The following is a 10,213-nucleotide window of genomic DNA, read 5'->3' as shown; positions in this document are numbered from 1 at the left end:
CCCCGAGTGAGTGCCTCCTGCCGCCCCAAAGTCCCGTGAGAATGACACCTTGGTGCTGGCCCCAGACCCCTGAGGCCCAGACTAGGTGACTGGGGTAGGGCTGGCCATGCCGCTCTGGGAGGCCCACAAGGTGCTCTGGGAGACCCCATCCCGGCAGGGGCACGAACCCCTTGCCAGTTCTGTTCCTGCTCCCCTTTTGCTGTGGGTGGGAGCTGGGGCCATGCCAGAGGGGCGGCCCCCACACAAGGAGCCAAGGGGTGGGGGTGGGAGTGGGCAGGTGGCCTTGGGGCGGAGGTCCTAAGGAGGCCAGGGGGCCAGGAGGAAGGAGGAAGGAGTTGAGGGTGGCCACAGAGAGGAGGTGAGGGAGGAGCAGGAGGGCCTAGGGTGAGGGGCTCCCGAGATCTCTCCCTGGGGTCTTGCTGCTGGAGCCCCAAGAACCCTGGCATGCAGGGGTTTGTTTCCCGGGTGCCAAGGCAGCCCACTCATGGGTTCGGGGTCAGCTTCCCCACAGAGGCCAGCGGCCGGCAGCTCCCTCAGCCAGGCCTCCCAGCCCCCAGCCCCTCACTCTGCAGGCACTGGGAACACAAGGGGCAGCCCCTGGAAATAAGGGTGGGGTCCCGGCCTCCCCATTCCTTCCCTCCTCCCCCCTGCCTTCCACCCCCATTCCCAGTGCACAGAGCTGTCAGGAAAATTCCTCCCCGACTGACAAAGAACAGACAGGAAGGCGGTTAGGGACGCCCCTCCCCTACCGGCCCAGCCGCCCCTGGGGTCTTGGTGTCCCGGGCGGAAGAGCAGGGTGGTTACCCACGCCCCTTGGGTCTGGCCTCCCCTCTGCACCCTCTCTTGCCCCGTCCCCATCCAGCTGTGGGTCCTGGGGTCTGTCAGAGACTGAGGGGTTTCCAGGGACACACTTGTGTGCTAAAACCTGGGCGGATGGTCACCCCCCAGGATGCATGTAGACATCCGGTGAGGGAGTTTCTTGAAGCCTCTGGGATGGTGCCCCTGGGACTGGCTGCCATCTCATGCAGGAGGTCAGAGGTCGCTGGGGCCAGCCCAGGGTGAGGCTGCATTCATCTTCCTGACCCTACAGGCCAATTTGACTTACCCAAGTGGGTTTTGGCCGGCAGGATGCAGTAGCCCATCCATTACGTGTCAAGAGTTAGGTCTATAAACGGCCTTTATTATAAACATCCAACGCTGCAGGAGATTTACAAAGCGGGGCTCAGGAGATAAAAGCCGGCTTCCCCAGGTGGCGGCCGCAGGGCACGGCAGGCAGCCCCAGGGGTGCCCAGGGTGGCGGGGCAGGGGAACCGTAGGGAGGGGGAGAGGGGCGTCCAGAAAACCTCACCTGGGGAACATGGAAGACTTTGCCCGCTTCAAATCTCTGCCTGGGGAAGGACGCATGGGAACGGGGCCTCAGGCCTTCGTCACCTGCATCAGCTCCTAGGGGCTGTCTCCTCCTGGCCACTTGGAGAGAACAGGCGTGCTGGTCATATCCACACCTCTGGGACCAGGGGTGTATGGATGACGTTTGCTCTGGAGTTTCCACCTGGGAGCTGTCTGGGGACAGGGCTTCTCCTTCTCACACCCGATGGGGAAGGGACACAAGCCTCCTGGTGGTCCCCACCATCTCCCGGCACTGCCCACGGCTGTGTCCATGCTGGCTGCCCCCTGAGAGCAGGACATGTACACAGGCGCAGCGCCTATCTCTGGGCAGCCCATGTTTCTCTGCTCCCTGCAGCAGAACGGGCTTCCTAGGGCAGTTCCCGGGGTGGTGTCCCCAGGGCAGCCCCTGAGTGCCGGAGGGGATCTGGGCCACCGGCCCTGAGACAGGGAGGTGGTGAGGGCAGCATTCTGGGGGCTGAATCTCAGAGTGAGGCAGGCAGGCAGGGAGCCACAGGCCTGGGGGCCCCTGCAGCAGGTGGTCAGCCTCGGAGCTTCCTGCCGCGCCCCGGGGCGGGGGCTGGGAGCCCGCCCAAGCCCCTAGCTCTGAGCGACCTGCCAGGTTGGAATGTGTGTTTATCTTTGGCCCAACCCGATTTCCTGCTTTTTAGAAAAGGGGCTTAGAGAGGGTTGTTAGACAGGCTCTGGGCGCCCCGACACCCAAAGGCACTTTCAAAATGCTCCTGCACTGACTTCAGTGTGGAGAAGCCAACAGGGGCTGGAATTTCACTCCCGAACCCCAACATGGGGGTGGTGGGGCTGGGGTGGGGGTTGTGGCTGCCTGCAAAGGTGCTGGGAAATCTGGGGATGGAGGAACTTCCATCATTCGGGGAGACCCCGAGGGTGCCCAGACTTCTGGCCACGTCCCTGACCCTGTCAGGCGCTGGGGTTTTCACACCTGGACCTTCCACCCACCCAAGTTTCTGTGGCACCTTTAGGTTGAGTGAAGATCAAGTCACCGAGTTAGAGAAGAGGACTCGAGGCGTGTGCTGCTGCTGTGGCCACGCTGGACCCTCGGTGCACACATCTCCAGGCGAATCCCCTGTGGCCCTGAGGGCCGCTGGATGGCCTATGCAGCCATGCACTCCCAGGGCACGGGACCTCAGCTATCTTGTCACCAAGTGTGTGCATCCACAGCTGTGCGTCTGTGCCTGGAAGTGGGGTCTCCACTTGGCAGGTCTCTGCATGCTGACCAGTTAACCTGCCCGTCCGGGCTGCGGACGGTGTGGGTCCTGTCCGGCTCGGAGATGCTCCGCGGGGCGTGTGTGTGATCGTGGTCCCGTAGTGGGGTGGTGTTCCCTGGAGGGTGGACCCCTGAGCCTGGCTGTGTGTGTCTTGTGCCTTTGTGTGGGTTCATGTCTTGGCATGAATTCCGCGACCCAGGAGCACGTTTTCAGGCAGGGATTAGGAGCAGCTGGGGGTGGGATGGAGGCAGGGCACTTGGTATACCATTGAATGAAGACAGAAAACCCCAACTCGACAAAGGAAGTAAAGTACCTTAAACAGGGATGAAGCGACGTTTGAGGTCTATGATGCACCCTGGGAACTCTCAAAGAAAACAGTTGGGGCCCCAAGGAGGGCAGCCCCCTCTCCCCGACCCTGAGCTCTCGGGAAGATAAATGATTTCCTTCTCTCTAGACATGGTGTGGGATCTGAGCACTCAGAGCTAAGGGCACAGTGCGTCCGGGCGGGGGCCCTCCTCGGCCCTCCCAACATGGGGGCTAGGAGGTCAGCCCCTCAACCGGACCCCAGCTGGGTCTCAGGGAATGGCGTCCCACAGCGGCCCAGCTTGCTCGTGTTTTCAGGTGGGTGTGCCCGTGTGTGTGTGTGTGTGATGCCTGACAAGCCCTAGAGAGCCGAAGACCTGAGTGGAGATCTTGTGACTTCCCAAAAGGGGGACTGGAAGGTTCGAGAAGGAGCTGTGGTCAGCCTTGCTCTCCCCTGAGGCTGCAGTAACCACACTAGGCGTAGCCCAGGCCTGCGCCCCATCCCTCCTTCCCTCCTCCGCGCCTCTCCTTTCTCCTTCTCCCCGCTCTGCCCCGCTCCCCAGCCTGCTCCTGGTGACACCATTGGCCCCTTTCCAGGGCTGAGGGAAGCCAGCGGGGGCCCCTTCCTGGAAGACCACCTGCAGGCTGGCTTGCTGGGAAGGGGCTGCGTGGCGGAGGCTCCCGCCCGCTCTGCAGCCGTTTCCTGGAAGCAGTCGCTGTGGGTATTCTGTTCCTTGTCAGCACTGTGCTTGCAAAGAAAGCAGACACTGTGCTCCTTGTCCTTAGGGAGCCCTGCTCCATCACCCAACACCTGGCTGGACACAGGCGGGAGGCCGGGTCCGCGGGGAGCGGCACGGGGCTGGGGCCGGACCAGTAAACACACACGGGCGCCAGGCGCTGAAGGCTCCTCCTCCTCCTCCTGCCCGGTGCCTCTGCTAACAGGCACGTGCCAAGCCCCTAGGCTGGGAGGACCAGCAGTGGGTGTACAGCAAGCTCCTGGGAAGGGGTGCAGGGTGGACCCCCAGGGAGAAGAGTTGGCAGGGCTGTAGGGGACACTGACCATGGGCCCCACACTGCAGAAACCAGGCTGCCTGGCTGGAAGTTGGGGGAGATGCCAAGGCTCTGAGGCCGCAGGAGCAGGGTGCATGAAGGCTGGCGTAGGGGGAGGCCGCAGAGCAGCATGTACCCTGAAGCCCAGGAGGAGTGGAGACCAGGCCATGGAATCGAGGAGTAGAAAGGTGGCTTGGAGGCCTCAGAACCGGCTGACCTCCAACAGAGAGAGGAGTCAGCCCTGGGGGCAAAGAGGTGCCCAGGGTCCGGCCCTGCCTGGAGGAGCTGCGTATCATGGGCAACCACAGGATATGTAGCCAGCTCTGAGCACATGGATCCATGGGCAGGGCAGGGCAGGGCAGGGCAGGGCAGGGGAGACAGATAGGGGAGCAAGGAGCAGAGAGGGGGCCTCGGGCTCTCCCAGGAGGAACATTCTCCCAACGGGAGGAAGAGATGGCCCAGGGATGACTGTGGGGAGCCATGGTGGCAGCTGGGGTTGTGGCAGATGGAAGAGAGGCTGGCGAGGTGAAGGCTCTGGAGCCCACATGCCTGTGGGAGCGGGCAGGCCCAGGGCTCTCCGCCACCCCCTACTCCCACTTGGCTCACAGGCTGGGCCCAAGGGTGGGGTGGGATGAGTAGGAGATGGGGCCCAGGGGGGAAGCAGGGCCCCAAAGGACATTTAGAAAAACCGGTTTATTACGCAGGCGGCATTTAGAGCATGCAGCGTGCATGGTGGCGGCCCTGGGAGCACAGAGAGGCACATGCAGGGCCCCCGAGGGGCTCCCCATTGGCCGGCAGTGACATCACCCCTGTGTCAACACTGTGATGTCTGTAGCTCCGGCCAGCCAGGGTTTATGGAGCGAGACCCAGCCCGGCCTGGGCCCTCACTCCCCAGGCCCACACACTAGCCCACTGTTCAGGGTCTGGGGTGGTGGCACAGCCTGGGGGTCCTGGCACCGCTGCTCCTCTGCCCACCCCAACTTCCCGGCATGGCGGCTGCCCCCTTTGAGCGTCCCCAATCAGAGAGCGTGGAGCCTGCAGGCCTGCCCTCCTCCTCCTCGTCCCTCTAGAGAGAAACTTGGAGGTCCTGGGGCTGGGGCGCTCACAGCCCTGTGGCACAGGTACATGGGGTCAGAGGGCCCAGAATGGCCCCTGGGAAGGACCTCAGGTGGGCCAACGGCTCTGGAGGTGCTTCAGGGGTCTGTCTGCACAGGAGCTAGCTCCTCCCAGACCTCTGTGAAGCCAGTACAGGCCTCTCCTCCATGCCCTGAGCTCTGTCGGGTGCTGCCTGGACTGCACTGTGGGCCACTGGTGAGAGGGGGGGACAGGGAAGGGCCACCGTGGTGGCTGTTTCTGCCCACCGGGCTGTGTGGTCCTCTCCAAGTAGGGACAACCCTTCTGAGGGCTTGGGGGCACCCTGGGGTTGCCAGGGCCTCCTGGAGCCCTTTGAGCCCCTTGGGGGTCTGGCCTGATTCCCCCCTCCACATCCAGGGCAGGCGGTGGCCCAGAACCCCAGCTTCCCAGCAGGCCGGTGTGCAGTGGTGACTCAGGAGGGGCCTGACCTCCACTGAGGGGACACCAACCTCTGCCAGGCCACAGAGACCCCGAGGAGTCTGAAGGTTGGAGACCCAGGGCTGGGACCAGACGGCACTTTCCCACAGAGCCGCCCCCAGGCCCAGCTGGGGACACGTCCCCCTTCTCTCCAGACACATCCTGCCTGCCACCATGGCACATCGGCCTGGGGGGTCTCTTAAGTGCTTGCCACTCTGAGGTGACTGTCCCTTTCCAAAGAGGTTTCTGAGGCCCAGGTGGGATGTGTCGGCCTGAGCAGGAGGATCTGGGCCCCCCGGGGGCTGGGGACTGTCTCCTGGTGGAAGGAAGTGCCTGGGAGCATGTGTGCTGACCCGGGACCGTCCAGGGAGGCCCGTCTGTGGGGCAAGCGGGAAGGGAGTGGCTGGAGAGGCTTGGCCGCCCCCGCCCTGCCTCCCATTCCTTAGCTCCATGCCTGTCAACCTCTGTCACCCAGTGAGTGATGTCCAGGGGCCCTGGAAAGGTCACAGCATGTTTGAGCGGGGTGAGAGAGAGGGGAAAGGCAGGGGTGGGGAAAAGGACATGGAGGAAGCTCTAGGCCCCAGGAAGGAGAAAGGGGTCTGGGAGGGAGGGAGCCCCTGGGGCCGCCAGGAGGGTCCCTGCCTGCTGCTGCCACCTGGAACCCTCTCTTCTTAGCTGGCTCCCATAGCCCCAGCCTTTCTGGCCTGTGCTGCCTTCCCCCATCCCTGGCCCTCCTGTGCAACCAGGCCTTGGACCCAAACAATCCTGTCCCCTCCTCTCCCTCACCCTCCCCATGCGGTGGTCTCCATGGGTCAGAGCTGCAGCCTGGCTCTGCCCTGCTGCGGGTCCCGTCCCCTCCCCTCATCCCAGGCCTAGAGCCTCCAGTCCCGGTGGCCCCCTGCCCGAGGGTGAACAGCCTCACCCTGGGTCGTGGGACAGAGGGCACGTTCACCAGGAGAGGCTCCCAAGGGACACGTGGCTGTTTGCAGTTCACAGGAAGCATTCGAGATAAGGAGCTTGTTTTCCCAGTGGGCATGGAGCCAGCAGGGGGGCTGTGGGGCAGCCCAGGGTCAAGGCCAGGCTGTGGGGCTGCAGCTGCCTTGGGCCCCACTCCCAGGCCTTTGCGGGAGGTGGGAGGCGGGAGGCGGCAGCTGTATGGCGGCCCCAGGCGAGGCTCTCAGCCCCAGTCGCGCTCCGGGTGGGCAGCCCAAGAGGGTCTGGCTGAGCCTACCACATCTGGGACTCCATCACCCAACAACTTAAGACTGAATTTCATGTGTCCTGTGACGGGGTTGCCAGCCTAAGACAGTGGGGACAACGTGGGTGGCGGGCAATGGGGAAACAGACAACAGGACCGAGGGTGTGCAGGACACTCATGTCACTCGTGCACGCCAATGGGGGCATAGGAGGCTGGGGAGCAGATAGACCAGGCTGGGCCGGGCGACAAGGACAGGCAGATGGCATCCCAAGGACATGGAATTTCAGACCTTCTGCCCCTGCACTCTCTGCTGAGCCTAGGAACCTCTGAGCAGCAGGAAGGCCTTAGGTCTAGAGCCTAGAAATGGACCCCCACCTCCACCAGTCCAGCCTAGGCCCCGGGCATTGAAGGGTGGTCAGAAAAAGCTACCCAGACTTCCTGTGGGAGGAAGCCACTAAGCCACCATCGCCCACTCCACCCAGCCCTGCCCAGTACAGCCCTGCCCAGCCTAGCCCTGCCCTGCCCAGCCCTGCCCAGCACAGCCCTGCCCTGCCCAGCCCTGCCCAGTCCAACCCTGCCCTGCCCAGTCCAGCCCTGCCCAGCCATGCCCAGGTCTGCCCTGCCCTGCCCTGCCCGGCCCAGTCCAACTCTGCCCAGCCCTGCCCAGTCCAGCCCTGCCCAGCCATGCACAGCCCAGCCATGCACAGCCCAGCCCTGCCCTGCCCTGCCCAGCTCTGCCCAGCTAAGCCCAGCCCTGCCCTGCCCTGCCCAGTTCTGCTCAGCCATGCCCAGGTCTGCCCTGCCCTGCCCCGTCCAACTCTGCCCAGCCCTGCCCAGTCCAGCCCTGCCCAGCCATGCACAGCCCAGCCCTGCCCTGCCCTGCCTAGCTCTGCCCAGCTAAGCCCAGCCCTGCCCTGCCCTGCCCAGTTCTGCCCAGCTCAGCCCAGCCCTGCCCTGCCCAGCCCAGCCCTGCCCTGCCCAGGTCTGCCCAGCCCAGCCCAACATGACTTCTCTGGCTGGAGAGCACAGGCTTGACCTTAGAAAGAGGCTGGCAAGGAGGGCCGAGGCCACCAGGCCACTGCATGCTCACAGGTCAGACGAGCTCAGAGCCTGCTCCCCTGCCACCTGTCAGAGCTGTCACTGCCAACATGCTGTGGATATACGTGGCCTCAGGGCTGCTGGCTCCAGGCTGCCCCCGCCCCAGCTCCTGAGGCCACCCTTCTTATGCCATGAACCCTGTACCACACCCACCTCTGAGCTGTCCCCGCTCCTGCCTCCTGCACCCCCTTGAGCAGCTGTGTGTTTCATGGGTGTCTCAGCAAGGAAGGGAAGCTCTGCAATCTTGCCAGTCAGGGTGCTGTCGACTGAGTAAATGCCCCCGTGCTGTGCCCGAATGCCCCCATCCTTTTGCAAACAATCGTCGGCCTGCCACTGGTGTCTGCCACCGACCAGGATCCTGCACTCCCGCGCGGTGGGAGAGGCAGACCTGGGCTCACCTCAGCCTCCCCACAAACCGGGGAGAGGGGCTGCCCAATGACGGGAGGCCCCCATGGGTCCCAAATGGCAGCTGCCCACACTCCTACCCAGGAACTTTGTCTGTGATGAACACTAAGGAATAAGGAAGGGGGTGAGAAAGAAGGAAGGAAAGGCGGTGGGGGGCGTTGCAGGTGGGGGAGGATGTTTGGAAAGTTCCAGAAAAGAGTCACTTCACCAGAAAGGCCAGAAGTTCCCCGTGCCCCCCAGCCCCTGCTCGGCTCCGAGGTGAAGGAATTGGGGCGTCGAAGTGGGCGTGAGTGCCAGCTGTTCTGCATGGGTCTGTTTCCTTCAGCTCCTTTCCGGGCCTCGCCCTCCTCTTCCCACCACACATACACTTTTTTCCTTTTTAAATGATTTTATTTTGGGCCAGGTGAGGTGGCTCACACCTGTAATCTCAGTATTTTGGGAGGCCAAGGTGGGCAGATAGCTTGAGTCCAGGAGCTGGAGACCAGCCTGAGCAACACAGTGAGACCCCATCTCTACCAAAAACCAGTCAGGTGCAGCGGCAGGCACCTGCATTCCCAGTTCTGTGGGAGGCTGAGGCGAGAGGATCGTGCGAGCCCAGGGTGTTGAGGCTGCAGCAAGCCATGATCGCACCACTGCACTCCAGCCTAGGCAAGAGAGTGACACCCTGTCTCAAAAAAAAAAAAAAGTAGAAAAATTTATTTTTAAAAATTAATTTAACACCTGAATGCTACAATTGTCCAAGGAGGAGCAGACAGCCCGTGTCAGACAGCCTGAAGCCTGACCATCTGCGATCAATGGCCCTGCTGCCAGCTGTGTGTGGCAGTTTGGCCTGGCCTAATGCCTCCGTCCTTCTTGGCACCAGCTCACAGCCCATGCCCATAACAGATGTGGAGCACCCAAGGAAGGGCAGACCCAGCCCCCACCTGCCCTGGGTCTGAAGATCTCCCAGGAGGCGCCATGGGGTGCCTTGGGCGGGAGGGGCTGGCCGATAGCCTTGAGGAAGTGGCACGGATATGCAGAGAAGGGCATGTCTCAAACTCGGGGCACTGTGGCCTCCAGCTGCCAGGAGACAGGTGTGCTCTGACTTCTGGGTTCCCACCACCAGAACTGCAGGGATGTGACAGCAAGCTGGACTAGGGGAGACGTCTCTGCTCAAGTGCACCTTTGCCTGATGGCGAACGCTCTCGGGTTCGCGGGTTCCAGGCTCTGCCCGGGTGCCTCATGCAAACAGGTCCCATTCTACAGATGAGGAAACTGAGGCACAGGGTGATTACGGCTGTCCCTGAGCTCCTGCAGCCAGGAAGGTGACATACCAGGATAGGCTGCCCGCTGGGCTCGGTAACATAGTCTCAACTGCACTGTGACACTGTGTGTGTCTGTGCTTGTGGGGAAGGTGACCAGAGGCCCCCTTTCCTCCACGCAGTGAGCCTACCAGCAGGGAGACAGTCCTCAGGTGTGAGGATGAGCCTCGTGGTAGGCACAGAGAAACAGGAGGAACTTTCTAGAAGGTGAAGCCTCCCATGGCTGGGACTCTTGGAGAAGATCAGATCTCTGTCTGTCCACTCCTGCCCACTCCCCAGCACAGACAGAGCAAGCAGGACAGAGGGTTCAAAGTCCCAGGATACTGCAGAGCTCAAAGGAGGGCAGAGAGCACCGCCCCACCTGGGCGCCGGGGGAAAGGTAGGCGGGGTGCTCAGGGGCCCCTGGCGGTCCTGAAGGTTGTCTCAGAGAGGTGTGGGCTTCTCCTCCCTCCCACACACAGTGTCTCTGAGGATGAACTGCCGTGTGCCCTACGGGGATGCCGTGTCCTCGCCCTCGTTGGGCGCCTCTGGGATGAGGTCAGCTGAGCCTGCCGTCCTCACTCAGAAACACCATCTAACTCTCTAAGTCCCTTCTCAGTGAGACGGGAGGTCTTGCACCCACCTCCCAACCCCCACGCACCTGAGGAGGTCCCCATTCCCCTACTCTGTGGCTCTACCAC

This window comes from Trachypithecus francoisi, unplaced genomic scaffold, assembly GCF_009764315.1.
Source record: "Trachypithecus francoisi isolate TF-2019V2 unplaced genomic scaffold, Tfra_2.0 Lachesis_group8, whole genome shotgun sequence".
NCBI lineage: Eukaryota > Metazoa > Chordata > Mammalia > Primates > Cercopithecidae > Trachypithecus > Trachypithecus francoisi.
The sequence above is the reverse complement of the archived record's forward strand: the minus strand, read 5'-3'. Positions refer to the sequence as shown.